The sequence below is a fragment of the Pseudopipra pipra genome, chromosome Z, assembly GCF_036250125.1.
Source record: "Pseudopipra pipra isolate bDixPip1 chromosome Z, bDixPip1.hap1, whole genome shotgun sequence".
NCBI lineage: Eukaryota > Metazoa > Chordata > Aves > Passeriformes > Pipridae > Pseudopipra > Pseudopipra pipra.
The window spans coordinates 63633335-63659496 of record NC_087581.1 but is presented as its reverse complement, the minus strand read 5'-3'; the positions used below and the strand labels follow the sequence as shown (position 1 = coordinate 63659496).

The 26162-nt window shown below is 40.5% G+C and overlaps 1 protein-coding gene across 11 annotated transcripts in view; it reads left to right on the top strand.

Moving 5' to 3' along the window:
- MOB3B (MOB kinase activator 3B) overlaps positions 1-26162 on the top strand; it is a 90146-nt gene that overhangs the window by 38785 nt on the left and 25199 nt on the right. The window lies entirely within an intron of this gene.

Sequence of the window (26162 nt, the reverse complement as noted above, 5' to 3'; positions counted from 1 at the left end):
TGTGCTAAGCATGTTCTCTTCCCACCTTCATTTTTAGGGAAGTCAAGTCATTCAAGTCATTAAACAGCAGGTGGGGAGGAGGAGGGTTCAGAAATAATGGGGAATGTATGAAATGTTAACTGTGGCTGCTGGATAGGGTGGAGTTTGTTAGTCTTAAATATTTGTCTCTGGTGAGCCTCTGGAGTTAATCAGTGAGGGTCGTCAGCATTGCATTAATACCTTCTTGTAAGCTAATCAAATTTGCATGGCTTTGCACTTTGCCTGTCCACTTAGATCTGGAATGGATACAGTATTTACCATGGATGGAAAGCAAAACTAAAGCTGTGCCTGTATGGAAAAAAAAATTACAAAAGAAAAAGACAGATACCTTAGAGATGTCGATGTACTTACATGATTTTTAGCAGTTTTAATTAGTGGGTCCTAATTTACTGCTTTGAAGTGGAAAAGCTGGGAGCTTGCTGTAAGATGTGAACTTGCTGTGAGATGTTGTATATTACTACTTGTCCCAAACTGGTACCAAACAAGAAAATAATATGTTTGGGTTAGTTCAGGCCAATATTTTGCAGTTTATATAAGATAAAACCTGTGGCTAGTTGGTAGATGATGTGTTTGTCAGTAATTCCTGACCTTTGAAATACATTATTCTCAGCCTTGACAGATAGTTGTCTGGACAAACTTGTGGTTTGTTTCCCAATTCCTACCAGTTCTACACTGATAGGTAGAAGAAGGCAGTAACTGTATATTTTAATTTGGACTTTGACAACACAGCAAGAAGGAGGATTTCAGAAGAAGCAGTATCATATATTTTGTGTAGTGAAAAGTGAGTTTGATTTCTCAAGCATTTATTGGTTTATGTTTCATCAGGATGAATGATTTTTAAAATTTAATGTGGGTTGAAGAAGCAGAGAAATATGTGATTTTGCTTCCACTGCCATTTCTGCAGGCTTTTATACCGAGTTTCCACCTTGGAGTGTTCCAATATTGCTCTGTTTTCTTGTGGTTTGCATATGCAGGAAGTGTGGTATGTCAGCAAATATGGGGAGCAGGTAGCACACAGGCATGCTGATGGGTTACTGAACAATCTGTAACACACAAGCTTTCAGCTCTACATGCTTCCCCATTTTATTTGTAGTAAGATACTTCTGGAGGAACTTTTATCCTGATGGCTTACCTATTGTAAGGCTAAGAATGGAATCAGTAAATACTCTCAACCTACAGGTTTTTTCCTCCCAGCAGCTTCTGCTGTTGTTGATTAAATCAAACCTGAAGAAACTGAAGAAGGGTAAAGACCTGTTGTCTCTAGGATGGGACTTGACTCTGATAGAAGTCAAAACAGGAAGCCTTGATGTCCATAAACATCTTTGTCTCACTTTGAATTGACCCAAATGAAGGGGAAAACTCTGCTTGAGCCTTCATGGAGTGTTGGACTGTGCTATGTTCATATTGCAGACCAAGATGACTGGACAGTCCCATAAAGAGATTTTCTAGATACCTTTGGGATATTATTCCATAGAGTGGCACTTGTACCTGTATTCCTTTCTCCTCTCCTCTTGAGCCTTTTTTGCAGATACTGTACTGACCCCCTGCACACTTTTCTTTATCTTTTCGATTCACTGGTTTTCATATGAAACTATTGGTAAAATTCCTTGGCAGGCCTTAGATCTTGCAATTCAGAAACATATATGCTGTGTTGAATGTGTTCTTCTGGGTACCTCTTCTGTCAGCAAGTCCCTAGTTAGGCACTCAAAACAGTCAATGGGAAACTTGGATCTGCTCCTGGGGTAAGTAACCTTTTCCTTCAAGAGAATCTTTCTGATTTATTTGCAGATCAATCACCTATTTGTAAAATGGAGATGATACTACCTACCAGCCTATCTGAGTACTGCTTATAAAGCTGTTGAATGCAATGCAGTCACTAGGCATGTGTATTGTTACATGCTTTGTATGTCACAATTGATCAGAGAGAGAACCTTTGTTATTGTGTTGGGTACTGTTTGTTCCTACATGTTCTGCAGCAGCCTCTGGTTAGATACACCAAAGAGTTCAGAGGCAGAGTACTAATGCAAACCTCTATTTGCAGATTGAAAATAATGAAAATAATGATCGTTCGTTCCTTAAGCAGCTGAAGTAGATCTTGGAAGATGATATACTCAGAAAACAAAACATGCTTATATATGTCCTTACTAATAGTGCAACAGTTTTAAAGCATTGAGTGGCTGTAACTTAAAGAGATTAATTTGAATCTTTCTAGTCTGCAGATAATTGTTCTGAAAAAAATGTATGTCTAGTGGATGGTATTTGGGCTGGCTTCTCCATTGGCAAATGAGTTTGGTGAAGAGACCCAGGCTGGATTAATAAGATTTGATCACAGAAACACTGAATACACCTTTCTCAGCTTAATCCTAATAAACTTTTCCTCTTTCTTTTGACATATCTCATGCAAACTATCTAAAAAGAGTTTTCAAGAACTGTGATTAAGCACAGTTTTCACCAAAGAGCTAGTTTCAACGAAAATAATTTCAGAATAGGGATGGCCAGGTGGGGGGGATCTTCTATTTTGTGATGGTGTTGTTCCACTGTGGTTTAAAAAAAAGACCATAAGTGCAGTTGAGTTATAAATGTTATAGATGTATTAACCCTCTCAGTGCCTACACTGACACTACGGCCTCTGGCCTCTTCCCAATCGCTCTACATCCTGTTGTCTGGTGCTATTTCCTCTCTTCCTCCAGTCATTCTGGTCTATTCATTTCCTAGTAAAGAGCCTCTTCTCTCAACCACTCTCCTACTAATACTGAGCTGCATGGCAGGAAACAAGGGACCCTCATATGGGAATAGAAGAATTGTCAAGGATTGTGTGCAGGCGACAAAAACAGGTGCTGAGTACCAGGATTACTTCTTTGTATAGCAAAACTTTAAAGACTGTCCTTGTAAAATGGCCTCACAGTCTGTAGAGGATTATAGACATTTCCATTATTCTCAATTTCTGTTATCCATTTTAAGTGGATTTAAGGCATGTAAGAGACTGACAACTCTGGAAACAAGTTCTGCATGTAACTACATGCAGACCTGTCTCAGCCCTCAGTGGGCATTCCTGGGAATGCAGGAACAGAACAGAGGAGAGTCTATATGCCTGCTCAGGCCACTCTGGTGGAGGTATCCATATTAGTCCCAAACAAGCATTTTTTTAGTGTGCTTGAGGTTAATTTGGCTTTAGGGTAAACTCTTTTTCTTCAGTAGATAGTAATTGCTTTTCCAGGCACTTAGCAATCTCACAATTTAACACTATTCAAGGCTTATATTTCGCAGGCTTATATAGACAACCTAAATATTTTATAGCCTCCAAGTACCTTTTCTTCCGACTGTCTACTTTTTTCAGCTCTATGCTTTTTTGGTAAACAGTCTGAAGAAATATTTTGGAGTTGAAAAAAGTAGATCCTTAAGACACATGCAGGTTCTTTTGAACTGTAATCGTCAGCTTTCATTATATGACTTTGGACAGTGTCAAAAAAGGAGTTAAGAAAGCAAGCAGCTTTCTTAACTAAATCTGTCTTGTTTGGATTTTCTAGTGAATGAAATGGAGTTTTTTTCTGTTGTAAGAGTCACTGGGAAAAATACACAGATATTTAAGGCCACAGGGGATTATGGCGTTTATTCTCATCTGACCTCCAGCATAACACAGGTCGGACAACATCACCACATGTACCTGCAGGTCTAGGCCCAGTCCTTACACACACACACACACACACACACAGAGTGAGTTGATTCTGACCCATATCAATAATTCAGTGAGATTTGGATCCAGGATCTCACAGTATCATCTTCATCCTTCAGGGTTTTCAAGACCAGGTGTAATAAAGCCCCGAGCAATCTGATCCGATGGCTATATTAAGTAGCATGCTGGGCTGCAAACCTCCCAAAATCTGTGCTAGCCCTAATTATCCTGTGACTCCTAATTCTAATTTCAACACTGCCAGGCTACCTGAGGAACAAGAGCTAAATTGATTAATAACTGGTTAAGCAGTGTAAGAAGCTGAAATTTGACATTAAATGAAGTACAAAATCATTTTTAAGTTATGAGACTTTTTGTAGAGGAGGATCTAAAGGGTTATTAAGTTACTGTAGTAAAATAGCCTAATTATGGCTTATCAAAATGAAAACATACTTTTAAAATGTTTAAAGCTAGGATTGCAGCTGAAAAGTTACTGTATCTTTAGAAATACACTGGCTGGTCCATGTTTGACTAGTAAATTTTGATAGCTGTCAGCTTCAGAGCTTTTTGCACAGAGCATGTGTATGATGCTGCTTCCAAAAGAGGAGCCAAATATGTTGCAACAATGCATCTGCAAAACCAGAGCAAGACTCTGGAGGGCCCTTGCAGGTATGATTCAGATTTTTCAATGGTTTCTTACTAGTATTGAGCTAGAATTTTTCTGAATCTCTATCCAGTAATAAAAATTACCAATTAGGTCACTTTTCTGCAGGGACAGGAGAGCAGCTGACTGGGGAATAGGCTCTGCTCAACTACTTTTTCTGAGCAAAGACCTCTTCACAATACAGCCTGTAGAAATGTGAGGAGAGTGGCATCATTCGCTTTTTCATGCAGTTATCCCTGTCTCACTGCTGTTCCAAAGTATGAGGAGGTGTTTGTGATGTGCACAAAGTGGCATTTGCTGGCACTTGCTGCATATACTTTTTCTTCATTTTTTCCTAGCCACTGCAATTGCACTATCCAGGAACTGCAGTTGTTTCATGCACACTTGCCCTTCAATAAAAAAAAATGTATAATCTCTTTAGACGGTTTGTTTCTTTCTTTTTTTAAGGCAAAGCTTTGCCAGGGGCCACAGGGAGCAGGAAGATTGCTGGCAGGAAGAGTGGTCATTCAGTCATCCAGTGATGGACACATATAGCTGTAGGCTACCACCTGAAGACTGATGTAAAATCCAAACAATCCTTTCAGCTTAATCCTTACACCTGCCACACTATTGCTGGATTTGGGCTATAGAACAATTTTGTTTTGTAACACTTATCTTCTTTTCCCTGTTGCTGCCCTTTCTTGATCGCTCCTTCAGCATGGATGTGCTTGCCAAGAGCTTTGAATTAACCACCAAGTGCCTGGAAAATATCAGATAGATACTTTACTCCTAGATTATATGTCAGACCTTCCTCCTCTCCCATTTTTCCAGTTCCTGTGGTTCAGGATCTAACTGATGCTTCTAAGTAAACTAAGCTGGCGGATGAACCAGCCCACAAACTTAGCATCCTTCGAGAGTATCATCACAGAAGATTGATGAAAATTGCCTTGACCCCATCTGGATGGTGAGTGATGCAGTTTACTAGAAGCTGCCTATCTGGTCTTCATAGCATTGCATTACTTTCTTGCAGACTGATTATACTTTGGAGCAATTTGATTCCCTGTTTTTGTCTGATATCTAAAGTACCCTGAGTAGTTTAGGTATTCTACTTATACAAGAATAGGGACTGAAGTTTAGGAGTAGTCTAGGCAATCCTCAAGCCCAATCATTGTTGGCAGACAGGTCATTGCTCCCAAAGCTGTCTTTTCCAGGTGCCTTGCTTAGTGTATCCTCTTGACCTGTTGTTGGATGCGCCGTTTGAGGTATGTATATCTCCACTTCCAGCTAAGATATGTGAATTAACCCTTCATTAATTCTTCCATCTAGTTCTGATAATAATAGAAAGTATTTGCAGTAGAAAGTAAGCGCAAATTCTTTTGCACATTCTTTGCTTTTGCTTGAGAAGAATTTGGCACTCCTGGTATGAAGAACTGCTGACTCACCTGGAGTCATTAGAAGTATATTAGAAGTCTAATGACTTAATTAGAGTATATTAGAAGTCTAATGCCTCCTATGCCATATTTTCTGTATTATGGTAATCATTAAGGGCTAATTTCTCTAATTCGTAGAAAAGCAGGTCTCAGTAGCTTTCTTCTTCCATTCTCCATGCTCCAGACACTTGAAAGAAAAAAAAAAACAAACAAAGAACTTCAGTGGTAGCAGGAATGGTTGAGGGAAAGCTCATGGGGAGAGGGATGTGTTAGCTGGGTTTGCAAAAACTGAAAGGTTTCAGGATCGCTGCTCACTCTAATACTGTTTTGGGAGGAAGAAAGAAGTACAGAGCACCTGCAAGAAGTGGTGTCCCACGTGGGAACTGAAGTGGTCTGTCCTGTAGCTGCTATGTCCCTTGTTCTTGAGGAATTTAGCTCTCCAGCACATTATGATTGCATATGCTGTGGGACAGTACTTAAATTAGTCTCTTAGAGGATCAGCAAGTCTGCAACCACAGCTTCTATCCTAACTGAGCTGGTGACCTCTTCTCTTTAGACACCTTCACAGCAGGCCTGATGTCTCCAGTGTCTTAATTCTATGGCATGCTGGAGCTGAGCTTGTGCCCAACTCAAGAGTGTGAGAAATGTGATGCCTTGCACGTGATTTGCCTTGGAAAGTGGGTTTGTGTGAACTGAGTACTTCGCATTCTTCAATTGTGTGCATTCCTTTCCCTGATGAAAAAGGAGAATAGCTCCTTATTTGAAACCTTATAAAACAGACTTTGTGTCGTAGGCTGCAAAGCTGAATATGTGTGGGAGTAGAATTTACATATCATAATGACCTTGCTGGTTCATTGTTTGGAACCCAAGCAAAATAAGACTCACAAGTATAAGTTTTATTGATGACTACATTTTTGTTTATTTTGCCAAATTAAAGTTGTTATTTAACCTCAGAAATATAGTAGAAAATTCATGGTAGTCCCTACTCCCACAGAGTATTTTCATCCTTAAGGTCAGTCTTTTGAGGACAACACTGGTACTTTGGGGGCCTGTTTTATTCAGAATCTAGCCAAGGGAGAGACGTATTTCAGGGGGATCTTCAGCTCCCCAGACAAATAGTAACAATCATCAGAATGAACTATAGTCATAGAGGTATGAAGTTAAAATAATTTTGTCCTGTTTTAAGTACAGTCTCAATTTGACTTCACTATGGAGTGGCTAGATTGCCACTTAGCATGTTTCTAAGGGAACTTCTGGAAAGTTTAAGTCAAGGACAAGGTCTTTGCTTCAGCCAGAAGCACCAACACTACCTTTAAGTTTGGCCATCTTTCAAATAGAATTTTGGCCTTCCAGATTCACATAGATTATGTAAATAGAGCAAAATCAGAAACCTTAGGAGAGGAAAAACTCATTAGTTGCTTTTAGGTAAGCTTCTCCTGTCTTTTATAGATATTTTTTGGAGGAAAGTCAAATATGTATGTAAAAAATACATGGTTAAAAACCCTTTGTGTGGATAAAGCCATGTGTGACCCTTTTTATCATAATGGTGTGGGCAGCAGGGCCCGGGCAGTGATCTTCCCCCTGTACTTGGCAAGGCCCCACCTTGAATGCTGTGTTCAGTTCTGGGCCCCTCACTACAAGAAGCACATTGAGGTGCTGGAGTGTGTCCAGAGAAGGGCTGGTGAGGGGTCTGGAGCACAAATCTTATGGACAGGACTGCATAAGCTGTCTTGAAGCAACAAACTTCACTTTTCCATTGACAGTTAATGTACCTTCCGTGTGCCTAAGCAGTGCACTGAGAGATGCCAGATGACTGTTGTTATGCTAGAACTCACATTAACGAGAGGATCCCCAGAGAAAGGCTCTGCAGCCTGACGGTCATTCACAGGCTCTGTGTCACAGGGATGAACAACCCTTACTGTAAAAATTCTTGTTACCGTGCCACAAAACTTACATGCGCAGCATAAAGGCAGTGGAAATATCAAATAATTTTCTGTGTTTGGCACTGTTTGTATGAGACCCCACATCTTGCAATTACTCATTTAAACTATGAGAATTGTTTTTGAGTAGAGAAAAACCACAAAAGCCAAGGTCTAAGTCGTTCAATTTTCCCTGAAGACTTACACAAGGTGCTCTCCAGCAGTTGATTTACCAACTGGTAATTGGTTCCTCTGTGTGCAAATGGATCTTTGTGGTGTTTCACATGTGTCCCTCTTTAGAAGTTTTGATTCACTTGGAAAATCTTCTGAGTCATGCTTAGAATCCTTGGAATATGATTCCTGTTCAGTGACTGTTTTGTATGACTGGGCAGAAAAACCCCCTTGCAGGAAAGTCAGAGATTAGAAAAGACCTGATAAACGCTCAGAGCATCTCAGTAGCACAGTGGAATAGGAGTGTGAAACAGGCTTTACAGACAATGCTGATGCATGATTTTTTTTTTTCTTTCCATCTCACATTGAGTCACATGTCTGAGGAGCTCCAGGGAGGCTGTGCCCTTTCATATGCTTGAAAATATGCAGTGAAAACTTGCATATTCTCATAATGTGAACCAGTGGCACTTTGACTCATTAGAAACAAAAGGAAGGTTGCCGAGACATCTGGAGTCAGATAATCAAGAAGGGAATAAACAAAGACAGTTAATAGTTGGAAGGGAAAAGGGACGACAGTGAACAGATTATCTTTGAAAGACATCATCTGAATATGGAAAGAAGCACCTTTTCTTGTAAGAAGCTGGTGTTCAGCTGAACTGAGAAACATGATAGTTTACCAATAAATGTATACTGTCAACATTAGCATGGTGAAATAATGGTGATTGTGGTTTTTAAAGTATCGGCTGCAATCAACCTTAACAGAAAGAACTCAGTCCTCTAACAGACAAATCCCTAAATCATGAAGCTTGTAGCACTCAGAAGCAGATACATTTCCAAACCATGTGCTGAGTGACATCAAATCTTTGGGAAAAGTGCCAGTGAACTTTTGGGCATTAAAACAATACATCTGTTTGGAATTTATATGCTTTAAAATTAGTTGCATTCCATGACTACCTTTCTTTTCACATCCAGAGCCAAAATTTTTTATTAAAAAACAGTGCTTATTTTAATATTCAGGTAGTGTTGTAACTTGAGCTGGTTGAGTAGTTAACTAACAGTATATATTTTTGCTGCAGAGATCACAAACATTTGTAAATGTCCCAAGGCATGACAAAAGATGTCAAAAAACTAAAAAAGAAAAAGAAGATACAGTAATTTAACTGTCTTCTGAAAAAAACAACAGTAGAAAAGGAGAAAAAACCCAAGAACTTCTTGACTCAAAGAAAAAGGGGTTATTCACTCATGTGGACATTTGCCACCAGGGTTGTGATAAAGTTTTAGTTCAGCATGGTTCATGCCTCCTGCAGGACATTGAGGATGTCTTTCTAAACATTCAGCTGCTTGCACATGAGCTGAGAAGTTTTACAGTAAAGCAAGCAACGATATATATATTCAAGATGCAAAAATCATCGCATGAAATGTAGCCTTCAGCTAAAATGAAGGATTTCCTTGTTAATCTCTCCTGTCGTCGGCCCCAGCTTATCCTAGCATGTCTCCTACTATAAGGCCTCAGCTGTTAATGCACACAAAACTTCTTTTCATTCCATTTAAAATGTGTCTTAAGAGTTCCTCTTTAAATAAAATTTAAAAATCTTTTCATTCTCAACATGAATGCTGATGACAATCTATTTAGGTGTTTTTTGAGCAGGCTTTTCGTTATGGGAGATTTTATAGGGCTGATTTACAAAAGCTATGTTTGTTGTATCGGTATCATAATGCTGGGTTTCATAAATATAAGAAAACAGAGTCAGGCTCTAACTGTCATAGACCTCCAGTGAGATTTCTGAATCTAAAATCTGGCTGGTTTTATATGGAATAAGTGGGAGCATTAAGTTATTGATTTCTGTCATTGGAAGTATTTCAGAGTGTGTAGGCCAAAACAGAGAAACAGAGAAAAAAAAAAAACGCAGTTCTTTTCATCAGTTCACTGTATTCAATCCTTAGCCACAACTGTCCTAAAGGTCTGGGAAAATTTCTCCAATAGGTAGAATCTTTAGCCATACACCAGTACCGCTGTAGTGCACCAAACCCACTTTATGGGATGTGTAGCATGGGACAACAAAACTGGATTTCTGCTTTGACAAAGAATCTTATGTCAAGCAGCTGCAGAGATTATACAAAAAAAAATATAGCCTTTTTGAAAGCTTTTTTTACTATTTGACTATTTTTTTAACTTTGAAAGCTATTTTGACTATTGCTTTATCCTACAGATAATCTTTGTGGTCCTGCACTGGACACAGTTCAATTAAATTCATGTCTTTCTTCTACTGAGGAGCCCAGAACTGGACCTAGAACTCCCAAGTGCAGCCTCACCCGGGCTGAGTAGAGAGAAGGATCACCTCCTTTGACCAGCTGCTAATGTTCTTCCTAATGCAGCCCAGAACACTGCTGGCCTTTTTCACCCTGAGGGCATATTGATCAACTATGGTCAGCTTGAATTGCCAGAACCCAAAGGTCCTCCTCAACAAAGCTTCTCTCCAGCTATGCAACTGCCAGAAGGTACTGGTGCCTTGATCGTTCTTCCCCAGAAGCAGGACTGTGCATTTACCCTTGTTGAGAGTTCTGTCTATGATTTCTCTCTGCCTATTTTTCCAACCTCCTTAGGTTCCTGTGAACAGCAGCACACCCATCTGGTGTATCAGCCTCTCCTCCCAGCTTTTTGCCATTTGAAACTTCCTGAGGATGTACTCTGATCCGTCATCTAGGTCATCAATGGAAAGGTTAAATTGTGTTGGCCCCAGTATTGAGCCTTGAGGTACACAGCTCCTGTCTTGCTTCCAGTTGGACTTCATGCCACTGGTAGTAACTCTTTGGGCCCAGCAGCTCAGCCCATTTTCAATCCTTGTCATTGTCCACTTTTCTAACCTGTACTTTGTCAGCTTTCTGTGAGGGTGGGAATACAGTGGCTTCACTAGAGGCAAGGTAAAGAACATCAGCTGCTCCCTCCTTTATGTGCCCAAATAGTGACCTCATTGTAAAAGCTACAAGGTTGGACAAATGTGTTTTCCCCTTGTAAATCCATGCTGACTACTCCCAAAACCTTCTTGTCCTTCATGAATTTAAAAATTTGTTCCAGAAAAACTTTCTTCCAACACCTTCCTAGAGACTGAGGTTCAGTGCCCTGGAGTTGTCCACACTTCCTACTTACCCTTCTTGAAGATAGAAGTGATCTGTGCTTTCTCCTAGGTAATCAAGAGTGGCTTTGCCATGACTAACAGTTCCCTCCGCACTTTTGGGTGCATCTCTTCAGGCCCCATGGACCTATGCATTTCAAGTATGCTTAACTTTTTCCCAAGCTAGTTCTCCTCCACAGAGGGTAATTACTCTTTTTTCCATACTTTCACTCTGTTCTCAGAGGCCTTGGGTTTGTGAAGGCCAAACTTATTAGTAAAGACTGAGCTCTAGGAAGGCACTGAGTTTTCTGTACCATTTATCACCAGTTCCTGTGCTCCATTCAGCAGCAGACACATATTTTCCTTTGTTTTCTTTTTACTGTTTATATACTTGTAAAGTCCTTTTTTGTTGCTGTTCACGTACTTTCCCAGATTCAACTCCTGTTAGCAGCAACTTGCTCATCCATCTTGCGGATGTAAGATTTTCTTCTGTAAGATTTTTCTGCTTGATTTCTTACTTGTCAGGACAGACCTTTCTTGAACTACAGGATGTGATCCTTGCTTATCAGCTAGCCCTACTGGAACCTTCTTCTCCACAGAATTTTGTCCTGGGATTCTTCCAAGCACATCTCTGAAGAAGTGGAAATGTACTTTGGTGCAGTCCAAGGCTGTGGTCTTGATTTTTGCCCTCCTGTTTCCTCTTAGGACCCTGACTTCCACCGTTTTATAGTCACTGCAGCCGAGGCAGCCTCCAACTTTCACATTTCCCAATAGTCTTCTTCTGTCTTCTTTAAGTATCAGACCTGGCTGAACATCTTCCCTTCTTGGCTCCTCCACTTCATGTTCCAGGAGGCTGCAATGCACTTGAGAAGTAAGCCAATTACATAAGCCCTACTGGACAGCCCTTCCAGTAGATCTTAAGGGGGGTTAAAGTTCCCCTGGAGGACCAGAGGCTGCGATGTTAAACTTCCACTTGTTTGCTGAATGTGTTAATCTGCTTTCTCCTGAGCAGGCAGGTGATAGCAGGTACCCACTACAACAGCGCCCGTGTTGGTCTACCACTAGTCTTAACACAGAAGCTCTTGACTGTCCCAGGGCATTTCTGTTTGCATTTCTATTGCTTTTACACAGCAGGTCACTTCCCCACCTCGTCATTCCTGCCCCTTCATCCTTAAAAACCCACCTCGTCATTCCTGCCCCTTCATCCTTAAAAACCCACGTCTCTCCATTGCAACCCTCTAATCATTCCACCAGTGTTTATAATGTGGTTGCTTAGAACAAATGTTACAATTTCTGATGTGCTTATAACTGCATTTTAAGTGGAATTTTGTGGTATAATCAAAGATGGCAAACTAGTCTGAAACTGACCCTGCCGAAAGGTTCTGTGCTGTAAGTGGGGGATGACAGCCCCCTTCTTTCGAAACCCCTTGAGACAGTGCAACTGACAGCTGCTGGGAGACACAGGCAGGTGACTCTCTGGGGAAGGATAACAGGAGGTGTGGCAAGCAAAATCTGTTTTTGTAAAAATTCCCAGGGTGTAGGTACTTACACACACTTGTTCATAAAATATATCTTGGATAATAGACCAGTGTCTTGTAGGCAAAGAGAAAAAGATAGGATGGAAACATAGACTATGAATCAAATCACAGATAAACTTGGAATTATTTGAAACTGAAAATTGCTTTCACACTAGTGTGGCTGACTACAAAAAGTATCAGATATTGAGGATCAGGCTTTCTAGTTACAGATTATTTTTATTTTTTTTTCCTTCAGTGATTATAATGAAAATTCCTCATAATATTTCTCCTTGAATAAAACAAATTATCTCTTTCTCTTTTTTATACTTTGTCTCTTCTTGGCTGCTACATGTCCCTGGCATTCTCCTCTATAATGTCAATATTCATCTGGTCTAGATTTAATCACCCAGATGGAAATTCAAAGTTGTCATCTTCCACCACCAATTCTGTTATCCAGTGACTGAAATTTTGACTAATAACCTATTTGTCAGAATATGATGCCGAAAAGGCAAGTAGTTTGTCTTCCTGTGTGAACTTCCAATACCCTTGCAGAGCAAAATGGACACTGGTTTCTCTTTTAAACTTTCTATTGTTAATTCCTGTTGACTGAGACAGACAGAGAAATGTGTGAGGTCTCTCAGTTGCAGACTTCAGCCACTAATTCAGCCAACCAGCCTCTGCTCACTTTGGCAGATAATTCTTTCTTAATACTGCATCTTTAATGGCCCACTTCCCCTTTCTAGCCAGGGACAAACTGTAAAATTATCTAATGGTACTTAAAGATACTTATTAAACTTATTGTCTGTGTACCACATTTGAACTCCTCATGGTGCCTTTTTACTAACATAATTGTTCCAAGAGAGACAGCCACAAAGCTTTCAATTTATATTTCAGTTGTTTTTTAATACTATCTGCATTTTCAATTGCGTTTTTCCATTTTTTTTATTTTTAGCAGAAGTGCAAAACTTTCTTGATGTTTACTTTTAACTTGTATGGTGTAGTGGTTTGGACTTCGTTTTCCCCCAGAGGCTAAGAAAAGTGGTAGACCCCAAGGGGTGGAAACTCCTGGAAGTTTTGAAATTCTGCCCAATGGGCGCTCCTGCAGAAATGTCAACATCTCACAACCAGACCGGAAGAGATGAGTTGTAGTTTTTGGTTGTAGAGAAGAGGTGGCCATGTTGTGAGCCACGAGGAAGGGGCTCTGAGCCCCACAGGGGGGGGCTTTGGCCCCCAGCCCCCAGCGGGGGGGCTGCAGGGACCTGGAACAGCATAAAGCTGGGCTAGGTGCCTGTAGTTATGCTGGGAGATGTTTTTCTCCATGAGCACAGAGCAGCAGCCGGGACTGACCAGAGAAACGGTGGCAGAGAGCCAGGACTGATAAGGACCTGAACTGAAGGAGCAGCAGAAGCAACATGCAGCACCAGAGAAAAGACTCCTGGAAAGGGAGAGAGAGAGAACCAGCAGCTGAGAGACAGAGTTTGGGGTAAGACTGTACCAGACCCCCCAAAACTCCTTTGAGACCTCCTGGAAGGAGGAAGATGATGGACTCTTACTTGAAAGAGCCTTGGAGTGCTACAGCACTTGCAGAGAGGAGCTGAGAAGCTCAAAGGCGTCCTGAAGCTGGACCGGGACAGCCAAAGGAATGTGGAGGAGGGCTTCACCCCCCCGCTGCCTGGAGACAGAGCACGGAGCTCTGCAAACGGGAACTTGAATCCCCTGAGGAAGGGACTTTCACGAAGATGCCCCTGCATTTCGTGATATACCTGTGGTGATGCGAGTCTTGTCCCTGCTGGCAGTCCACAGGTGAGGCCTTCGCTTGGACCGAAGGAGAGCCGAGGGGCTTGGAGACCCCCTTGTGTATGTTGAACAGAGATCCAGCTACAACAACCCAGTTACTGCTGCATGGAGGACAGAAGAGGAGCTGCTGCTTAAGGACTGGAAGGGATCTGTCCTTCTTTCCCTCCTGGACTTTTATTTGGAGGGGAGAAGAGATCTGATCATTGTAAATACATATGTCATGGTAGAGATAGTTGTGATCATGTGTATAATGTGATATGGTATTTATTTGTACAGTCATTGTAATATATTCCCTTTCCCCCACTTTGAGTCTGGTGTGTTTTGTCTGGAAAAACCCATCTCCCATTAGGTTGAGATGTGGGAGGGGGGGATGGAGCTAGGGGATTGGATTTTTGGGGTTATCTCAAACCATGACATATGGTCTCAAAGGAAAAGGAAAAGCTTAGAGTAGCTTTTAAATTTTCAGAAATTATTAATGATTTGATAATGTCAGTATGTGAATGACAGGAACAAGATATTCCTTTAAGTAACTTTACACTCTGGATGCTGGGAATTTATAGGAGGTAGCACACGATTCATGGCTATGGACAATCTCAGTCTAAGACCATACACAGCATTAGCTTCCTTCCTTTACTGCCTGAAGGAATAAAGTAAAGTAGGAAACTTGTAAGACTTTTCTGTGATCTAGGAAGTGGGAGGAGAGCCTTGCAACTGAGGGCAGCAGGTTAGTTCTCAGTGATGCAATACACCTTAGCACTAGATTGAAATAGCAGAAAATGGCTAAAGTGCCATGGGTGGCTGACTACAAATAACTACCAAGGAAAGTCATGTAGGCTGAGGTATTATGAATGGGTGAGCTAACACAATAAAGAGCAAGAACCCGGAGAATGCTGAAGTAGATTGTAATCCAGCTTTAGTGCCCACTGAATTTGGTTATCCCAGAAAAATCTTAGCTTCCTGCTAGTAAGGTGCTACTGCAGGGAATGGAACAATTAGCTTTCCTGCTGTTGCCTTACTTTAGGAGTTAGATGTTCCATAATATCCTGTCTATCTGCCCTCTGGTGATCTGTTTTGTCTCTTGAATCAATTCACTCAAATATTATTTTTATTAGTGATATCCATCTCCTCCATTACCTTTTGTGTCTGCATTCATCTCCCTCTCCTCACACCCTCTTTTTATCTCATGTGAGCCTTTCCTAGCTGTGTAACTGCATTATGACAACAGTCTGGATAACTGGTCATGATAGCATGCGTATGGTGATAGCCAACAAAAAAGGTTTCAAAAACCTGTATCTATTTTCAACAGATCTATCATCATAGAGTCATTTTCTTCTGTACATTAGTTATCCTTTTTCTGGAAAATTTGTTTCAGGATGACTTGATTTTCTTCAGCTAACTCACTTATTGCCTTGTCACATAAATTATCTCAGTTTACCTCCTAATATATCGATGTTTTTTCTATGGGTTTCTTTTTTTTTAAGAACCAACACAATTGGAGGACACTATATGAAGGTTTTCCATGTCTAGTCCTTGTTCTTTGTCTATTTTTTATGAATTCCCTTGGAAAAAAGTGGTCTCTTGATCATGCCACAATTATGATACATATAGTAAATGCTGTTGTACAATGTTGAGACTGCAGGTCATAAATACATAAATTACTGCCTAGAAAAGAGGCAAGGGGTAGAATAAATAGTTCCACTGTGGAACTGAAAAAGGTCAACAGTGAAGTTCTGCAGCTTGACATGCTTGGACTTCAGTTGCTTAACATAGTCACAGGTAAGCAGGGAAAAAGGATGAGCAACATTTTCTGATATTATGAAGTTATTCAAGGTAGCAGGACAGGGATTGCAGAAAGTAATACTATGAGATTTCTTATATACTGAGGAATAAAAAAAAGCAGATATAATTCAGTGTAGAAAAGTAAGAAAGTAGTCCTGATTTCTGTGTAAAACAATCATCTCTGAGGTGATTCTTACCATGCAGATTCAGAAAGACCGTTAGTTCCAACAAATGTGAAGAATAAGAAGATAACAAATTTGGAGCAAACCAAAAAGCGTAATTATACAATTGTGTAAATCCCTGTTTCTCCCATGCTTTCTCTTCTTATCACAAAGAAAGTAGTGTTGAAACTGGAGAAGTTTCAGCAAAGGCAAGAACAATAAGCAAAGTTTTAGAAATGCCTCTGATTTAGGACTAGATGAGGTGGCTTAGAGATGTCTTAGAGAGGTGGTCTGATGAGCAGGGTATAGTATGAGCACTGCAGGCAGGGTTTGCCTGTTTACTGCCTCTTCTAACCCAAGAACTCACCAGGGAGAGTAAGGCATACAAGATGCACAGTCCTGGGCAGACTGTGGAGCACCTTGCCAAAGGAAGCTGTTACTGGAAGAACTACAGACAGATTTAAGGAGTAGCTTGTGACTCAGTTTGAAGAGCAATCCATACTACTGCTGAATAGACAAGTTATAGGAGGCTCAGCAAATCACTTGAGCTGAAAGTGGTCAAAGGCAAGGAGGGCATGAGGAGAAAGCATCATACATAGAATACTGACTTGAACCAGAACAGTTGTTTTCATGTTGCTTATGAATTAAATTTCATATTTGTCTTTAAGTCCTTTGGATATATTTACCTCTACATCTAATTCAGCTTGGACAAATAAGTAGAGACAATGGAAGCAACATAACCCAAGCTATTGCCGTTCTGTATTGTCTGTTGCACCTTTCTGACAGACAGTACTTCCTTTGTACCCTGCTTGTGAACCAGTGCCCAGAGTGCTGCACTTTTCAGCATGTTCCAGTAAACCAGCACTGATTTAACTTTTAGAGGTAGATCAGTATATCATAATAATAGCAAAGTGTGTGAAGGGAGTGGGGTGACAGGTTGAAGCAGTAATAGCCTATTGATCTGCTGTGCTGCATGGTCTGTCTGCCTGAGCTGGAAGTTTTGTAGAAGACAGACACATTTGTGGATGATAAGCTGAAAATCTCCTTTATGTTTGACAGTGTAGTAGATCTTTTGTGCTATTGATGCAGTGCTCCACGGAGCACTGAATGCAACTGGCTTCCCCCCCCTTTACAAGCTTTATTACTAAAAATCATATTTTCAAGGGTGGTAATAGAAAGGTAAGAAATTTTGTAACACTGCAATGAGAAATGTTTGTTACACTGGGACATCCCATATAACTTTCACTTTTCACCTCATGTGCACTGAATTACTTTAAGAAGCGTTACCACTTTACAAATGTAGGAGTTTAGCAGAATGCAGCAGCTCCTCTAGTTTTACAGGAACAAAGCAACCAACTTGTTTAAGATTTTTTTTTTTTTATTTTTTAAGGTACACCTTCCTTCTTTGAAGCGTTTGGCCAGGCAGTACAATCATAGGAAATTCTGGAATTCTGGACATAATTTTCCTGGGCTTCCATGCATACTAATTGTGTCATTTTGGAAGAAAAAAATGTCCACAGACATTTTATGCAGCATCCAAAAGGGAGTCTGTGTAAAGCTTTATGCAGAAATGATCAATGGAGAATGATTGTTCCATTTCTTCCTAGAGCTTGTATTTTTGTGGAGAACTACAGTTGTCCTTTTTGCAAATACTGTGATAGAGCAACCTCATTGTTTTCCATTCCAGTTCTGATCAATGTGCATTTTTCTACATGGATCACCCAGAAATCAGAAAGCATAATTTTCAGTAGATTTTAAGCTTTACTTACCTAAAAGTAAGAGAACTTAAAAAAAAAAAAAAAAAAAAAAAAAAAAAAAAAAGAAGCTTAAGCTAACTACTAAGTTAGTTTAAGCTTAAACTTCATGGCAATTTCAGTATGCCTGCTGATTTCTATCACATGGTAGGGTCTATGCTTAAGGATAGTTGCTGAGCCAAGACCACCTTCAGCCTTCATCCTGTTTTAGAGACAGGAAATTCTAAGTGTCCAGATACCTCTAAAGCTGCCAGCTCTTTGTCAGGTTTTACACACGAGTTTTATCTGTCCTTTGATGTCTTAGCTTTCAGGCTGTGTTAGTTAGGTGTCTCCATATACATACCCATCAACTTAAAAGGTAATTGATGTCATGCACCATATGAGCAGTGGCAGAGATCACGTAAAGTTAAACCTATAGGTAAAAATGCACAGACATTAAACATGAAGAGAAATGAATGTTTGCTACTCAGATGATTAGCATTAAACTTAAAAGTGTATGTTTAGCTCTGTTACTGAAGTGGAATAGTCAGCCTTACCTGGTGTAAGGGCTTACTGCAGGTTTCTGTAACTGTGCTGAAATGAACAAAAAAATCCCCATAAGTTCCACCTTCGGTTATATTGTCCCTGTGTAGTGAAAACAATGTGAGGATCTGACCAGCATTTCAGTTTCAGGTACCAGGTGAAGGGAAAAGCAGAAGTGTAACTGGTACCCACTGTGTGTCTGAGGAGTGCAGTGGGAGGTGTATGCTGTTTCTCATAAAAACATATTTTACTGATTTGTGTGGAAAACAGGCACCCTGAAGAAACATCATATAATTCTCTGTTCTAATTTCTTGAAGCTTTCCATTTATGAAAATTAAGGCCTAGTGACTTTTCTTGTTCTTCTTGTGAATGAAGTAATAACTAATTCCTGAGAACTAGCTTCTAACTTCTAGAATAAGATATTAAGCTAAAATGATCTTTGTCTAACTTTCCTTTCACTTCTGTGATATTCAGTAGGCATGAAATGAAATAACAGTAGATGTTTACAGACAGTTTTCAAGACCCAAAGCAGAGTTCATGCAGCTGAAGGTGTTGCAATGTAGAAATGTTCTTTATATAGTAGTTAAAAGGTCTGCTGATAAGATGCCCATGACTAGTGGGGCCTAGTGGATTTCTTCTTCTACCTTCTTCTAAGGTAGTGTTTGAGGCTGTCAAAAATCTTTTATAGTCAAAGCTGTGGTGAATGGAAATTGGATGATGGATGCTGAGTTAGGGAAGGACTCAGATTGTATTAACACTTTAATAAATCTGAGGAAGAGATATTATTACTCTGGTCAAATCAGAGTGCCTCCCTTTCTGAGCTGGGTTTGATAATAGAGCAAATCAACTTATTTTTGGCTAGTTATGTCTTAAAATAACTCTTTTATTTGTTTTCTTCGAAAGCTTTTGATCCAGTAGGGCATTTGATGTTTACTGACTTATTTTTTTTCAAATTTTTTCTTAGCAGATGAATCTTGCAAAAGTCATTGGTTAAGGTCAAGTTAATTCAACCTTTCAGATTGTTTCTGTAATTGTTCTTTGATAATGGCATTAAAAATTATTATTATGCTTATCTTCTCTCTTTAAAAGAAGTAGGATACTCTTTCTCATTGATTTTTCAGACTAATTTTCAATGAAATTAGTGGCAAAGCTTCCTTTGATTTCCAGGTACCAGATGGAGCCCTAGGCATCTGGAGAGAGGATCTTATCTATTCATGACATGTTGGAATAGTCTGTTTAAATGCTAGTGGCTCCTTTTGCATGGGCAATAGTAGGTTTTGTGTGCCTTGTAAATCCAAGCATCATTGGCCTATACTTTAACAGTAAAGATAGTCTTATAGGGGCATATGCATTCAAAATATTCAAATCCTCTTTATATGACTTTAATTCCTCTTTTGGAAATATGCTGGATCCAAAACCTGTCAGTTAATGATAGCTTTTATGCAGCCTTCACTGTATGAATGTGTGGGAGTGTTTTCCATGCATGGATTTGTAAGTGTGTGCACAGGCTTGCTGACATAACCTGAAATTTCTTGGAAAGTGCTGTCATCTGTGAATGTAAAGTCCTGTGTACTCCTATTCCAGAGTGATTTGAAATGGCTTTTCTTCTATGAGATGAATATTTACTTCAGATGAATGTGTGCTGCAAAATACAGGAGCAGTTCAAGAAGCAGGACTTGACCCACTGGGCTACAGTCATGCTATGTCTTCTTTTGCCTTCTGCCACTGCAAGTCTTCTCTTCCTTTCAGCACAGTGGCTTCAAGATGACATAAAGAGTACTGCCCAGATTCATCAGTCTTCTGTTGATAAGTATACTTCCCTTCAAAACCATAGAAAGAGATTTAAGTGTTCTTAGCTCTGGAAATCCTGCAAAAAAAAAAAAAAAGAGTGATATGTAAAAGGCAGACAACACTACTTTCTCTGGCCTTGGTCTGAAATGAAAAGAGTCACCAAAGCCTTTGGAACTGAACCTGATGCAACCAGTGCATACTGGGCATGTGCTGATCATTCCATTAGTGTTTGCATGGAAGGGAGAAACTCTTGTCTCTTTCAGTAAGGCAATTCTGAGAAAACAAGGGAAGCAAAACTTCGAGTGCCTGGGAAGATCCTCAGTTGAACAAGAGCATGGACTGGCAGTACCTGAAGACAGAGTAGCTCAAGCTGCAGTTACTTCTTCTGAAGGATGAATCTGGCTTAGAATTCTGATGTTTAGGAGTGCTTGAGTGTGCTGGGAGGGGGCTGCCTGGCTCTTTTTGGTTCACTGATAGGTTCATTCAGTTTTACCACCCTTTAACGATATCATAAAAGCAATATCGTAAAAGCAAAAATAGTTAAACATATAAAAGCAGATTTGAAAGCCTCAACTGGTTCTTGCTCATCAGCCTGAAGAATTTTCTCCAAGGACACTGGACTTTATTCTAGGCTGTGGTGTTGTAAATCAGCATGGACTTAGCACCTAGTGTGGAAGGCCAAAACCATATTGTTACCCAGAAATTGTCAGTCCCTGGCAAGTATTGTAGGAACAAAGCTATTAACAAACCTCTGCCAGGTGAGGAGAAACATTTTTCTGTTGATAACTTGGCCAGGCTCCAGTGTTGTATGAACTTACTTTTTCCTTACGTTCTTTTATTGGGTTAATAAACTCTTTTTTCCCATCCTAAGCTGTTACACTGCCAAATGGCTGCTACACCTTCTGTCCCAGAAGAGGCTGCATTTTATTCACCTGTGCTATAGTTTCTGTTCTCTAAATTATCCCAATGGATCTCCAAGCTAATTTAGAATATATATAAGTGTATATATATATATATATATATGTAGGTATGTGTGCCATACAAAGTTACTCAAATACAGCAATCCAACAGACCTCATTTTGTTACTATGGTGAAGATGAATCTTCCCAGGTGGTTGAGTTACACTGACACATAATCATGACTCTGCAGCTTTTTATGGCAATGTTCACATTGCCTTGAAGAGTTATAGATCTATTCTAATGGCTTTATCAGCCTAATTATTATCTGGGGTAAGACTAGCCTTGCTTGGAACAGGCAAGAGTGTTCTCTCTGGCATTGCAGTGCTTCTCTTCTGTTCATCTGCAGAAGCAGAAGTAACCAGTTATGAGGAGGAGGTAGGATTGCATTCAAGTAACAGCCATTGTAAATTTGCATAAAATCCAAGGGATCTGGCTTATGCAGAGCAGGAATTTAGGTCTCTGTCCTCTCATTTCAGTCAATTCTGATGCTTTGCATACTTAGCTGTTTCACAGTATTTGCAATCATAAGACTTGTCTTCTGGTGAAATTAGCAATTAAATGGAACATTTTAGTGCCATCACCCATTTCTTGAAATACAGCAGCAGAGAGAGCTTTTATGTATGTTCAAATACCGCAAAGCTTCCAACAGTTTTCTGATTTGTAACCTGCTCCATGTAGAGTTCTCTCCAGAACAGCACATGAATACTTTTGTTGAACAACTGACAGTGGACTTGCCTGCTGATTTATTCTCTCAAGAGTAACACTGTTAGAAGTAATCCCACTTAAAAAGAGAAAAGTACATCATATAATCTCAAGAGTGTTTTCCTTTCTTCTGCTCTCTTTGATCTGACAGCAGAAGGGAGGGCAGTATCATGAGGATGTAGGTACATGGTAGTCTAGTTTATCTCTAATATTTTGCAGCTGTCTGCTTATCTATGTGAGGAATAAAGTCCAGCAAAACTGACATTGTTTTCATTGTCCTTTGGACAGACAGTTCCTTGACTGGCACATTGTGATAACATTAAACATCAGCTTAGATCAGGATAGGTGTTTTTGCAGCAAAGGACATATATTTTGCAAATTCTTGTGCTTTGGGTACAGGGGAGAACGAGCAGAAGGGTTTTGTGCAGCTACCTTCTCCACATTGTTAGATTACGGTAATGCTGTTTTCTTGCTACTTATTACAAAATTGGAAATGATTCTTACTTTACCAGGTTGTTATGTTTTTAAGCTGCGTTTCCTGTAGTATAGTGTCAATGCTTTTGCTAGTCTCTTTTTTTTTCCCCATGTGTATTTTTAAAAAAGAATGAATTATGATTGTGGCCTGAAAAAGGACTTTCAAATGTGCAGCATTGGGTAAAGCAAGACTTCAGACCACACAAATACTGAACATCAAAAGTGCTCATGCACCTGGCATCACCAAAGATTTAACTAGGGAGTCATTTTCCTTGCAGGCTGCAGACAGAAGTGTGAGCCCGTTGAGAACCACATGTAACATACAGCCAAAAGGCTGGGTTGTTCTCTCTGGTTCCTCAGTATTATCTTTCTGTGACCTTATAGGTTCTGACTCTTGCCTAGAGAAAATCAGGCCATAATGACCAGCTGTATAATGACTCTTCTTCTGTTTCATCTCTAACCTGTGCAATTGACCATCTTCAGGGAGATTGTAATGCGTATTGGAGCAAGAAGATTCAAGATTGTCATATGTCAGATGAGATAAACTTTTTGCCTGTTGCATTCATCTCAGACCTTTAGTTACCTTCCTTTAGCCCCACCTAATTTAGTTGCTTTGAGTGTCTCTTATACCACCATTTATTTTTTTGCATCGTACTAAGAACAGTTTTTGTATCAGCGGGATTTAATTAGGACCTCCATCATGGCATTAAAACATCTATGTTTTAAATCAGCAGACCATTAACTTACTGCTAATCACTTCATAAGATGGTCAGCACACTTTCCCATGTCATTGTGACCAGCTTTGTGAGCTGATAGCAGTCATGATTGTGCCTTCAGGGAGTGAATGTCATGAGGGGAAGGCCATGATGCTCTCTGCAGTTATGTATGTGGAATACACAAAGTAAGAAAACAGATCAGTGTCATGATTTATTTTGCCAGCACTATGCTGTGTGTCTGTTTGATGATGGATAGATTAGATCTGGATGCTCGCTCCAGCACAGGAGCAGATCACCTGATAGCAAATTAAGAACATGTAAGGAATGAAGTTGATAGCCTCAGACAACTATGGGTTAAATCTGGCCAATTTAAGAAAGAAAGAGAAAATCCCTCTATTTTCTGTCGGTTAAGAAGTTCATAAGTGGATCAGGCGAGTTGAGTTTTGGAAGTTGTAACCCTGCTCATTGTGGGGAGTAGCCTTTTCCAGCAAGTAAACAGAAGCAAAAAGGTTAAAGGAATATGAGGAGTCAAGGGAAACAGTGTGGTTTTTCCAGTATGCTGCTGTGGTGCAAAAACAGATATGATGCTTTAAAGGCTCTAGATGTCCACGAACAAGGCCAAAAGAGAGAACCTGCACCAGCAGTGCATGGTGGTTACTGTAAAAAGAAACATGGAGTGATCATTGTGAGTGATTGTCTGTTAAGGTGCACTGGGATACCCACCTACCAGCCTGATAGAGAGTCATAAAAAGTTTGCTGCCTCCCGGGGGCTGAGATTCATCGTGTTGTCAGGAGGGCACCCCAAATTGTCAAGAGCGCGGCCTATTACCCCCTATTCCTTTTTATGTGAGTACAAATGACACCACAAGCCAAAAAATAAGTAGAATCAAGGAAAACCATAAAGGCTTGGTGAGGCAGATGAGAAACATTGGTGCCCAAATCATCTTGCATTTATGCTCCTGATTAAAGGAATCGGGACAGCCAGAAGCAGATGCATAGTGCAGGTCAATGTTCTTGTGTCTGGTGCTATTGAGAAGGTTTTGCTTTTTATTACAATGGGTTGTGCTTTAACAATTGTAGCCTGTTAGTGAGAAATGGGATCCACCTGTCTAAAAAGAGCAGGAGAATCTTTGGGAGCAGGCTGGCCAGTTTGGTGAGATAGGCTTTAAACTGAAGGACTCAGGGTTGGAGTCCAAAGTGGCAATGCTTTTGCCATTGCTTCCCCCTGGGGAGTAGGTCATACCAACCAGTGCAGTGACAGATGTTCCTTGGCTGCCTCTCAAGTTGAGGATCAAAGGGCTAACCACATCAAGGATGTTTTTGGTTATGGTGAATCCTCTTATACCTCTCAGGAATCTGGTTGTTTAATTTTATTATTATTATTTGTATAATATATTTATTAGTACCTGTATACAAATATACACAGCATAGGGAATAAACAAGAACTAGAAATCAATGTGCAGGGCCATGATCTCATTGCAATTACTGAGACATGATTGGATAGCTCCCATGACTGGAATATTGTCATGGATGGGTATGCACTTTTTGGAAAGGACAGGTCAGTGAGGCGAGGTGGTGGAGTTGCTCTTTATGTGAGAGAGCAGCTGGAATGTATTGAGCTCTACCCAGGGAGAGCTGAACGACTTGAGAGTTTATGGATGAGAATTGAGGGACAGGCTAATATGGGTGGCACTGCTGTGAGTGTTTACTATATTGTCATGGTTTGAGAGCCCCAAAATCCAATTCCCTAGTCTAAGCCCCCTCTCACATCTCAACCTAGTGTGAGATGGTTTTTCCAGACATCACACAAGACTCAAAATGGGGGGAAGAGATTATATATTACAATGACTGTACAAAATAAATACTACAATATATTATATACAATCTTAACTACCTCTACCATGACAAAACAGTATTTACAATGGATCAAATCTCTTCTCCTTTCCAAATAAAAGTCCAAGAGGGAAGAAGGAAAGATCCTTTCCACTTTCAGAGCAGCATTCTCTTCAGAGTAGCAGTCTATCTCTCTCTCTCTTCCATGCAGCAGCTGTAGCTGCATCTCTGTCAGTACACACGAGGGGTATCCAAGCCCCTCGGCCCATCGTCTCCAAGCGAGGGTCTTTCTCTTCCGTGGACTGCACAGCAGGGACAAAACTTGCTTCACCACGTCATATCATGGGGTGTTAGACATCCCATGAAGGTCCCTTCCTCAGGGGATTCACCCCTGAGTCAGAACATCTCAGGCAGCTTTCAGTTGAAGGCCTTTGCCTCAGGAGTTCTATCAGAGCTCCTGTGCTCTGATCTCAGGCCGCTGGCTTAGCTTGGCAGCAGCGGCGAAGGGGGCCAAGGTCACCCCCTCCACATTCCTTTAATCGTCCCGGTCCAGCTTTCCAGGACGCCTGAGCTTTTCAGCTCCTCTCTGCAGTGCTGCTGCATTTAGGACTTCCATTCAGTAGGAGTCCATCCTCTCCACTTAGGAAAGGTCACAAAAGGACTTTGGGGTTTTTGGTTCAGTTCTTACCCAAACACTCTCTCTTTCTGCTGCTGACTCTCTTTCCTTCAGACCACCCCCTGGGATTTTACCATTTTATAACTTCAGGGGGAAAACTGTTTCCCCCCACCACATATATACCAACTGATCATGAGGAGGAGTTGATGAGGCTTTCTATGGGCAGCTGGAAAGAGCCTCATGGTCACAGGTCCTAGTTCTCCTCGGGGCCTTCAACACCCTGATATTCATTGGAGGGCCCAGCACACACAGTCTGTGCAGATTATTGAAGGTAACTTTTTGATAAAAGTGGTGGAGGAGCCAACTAGGAAATGTGTGTTGCTGGATCATGTGGTAGCAAACCAGGAGTGACTGCTTGAAGATGTAAAGGTTGGAGGCAACCTTGGCTGTAGCAGTCATGAGATGGTGAAACTCAGGATCTTGCATGAGGGAAGCAAAACCCTAAACTTCTGGAGACCTAACTTCAGCCTCTTCAAAGACTTACTTAGAGGAATAC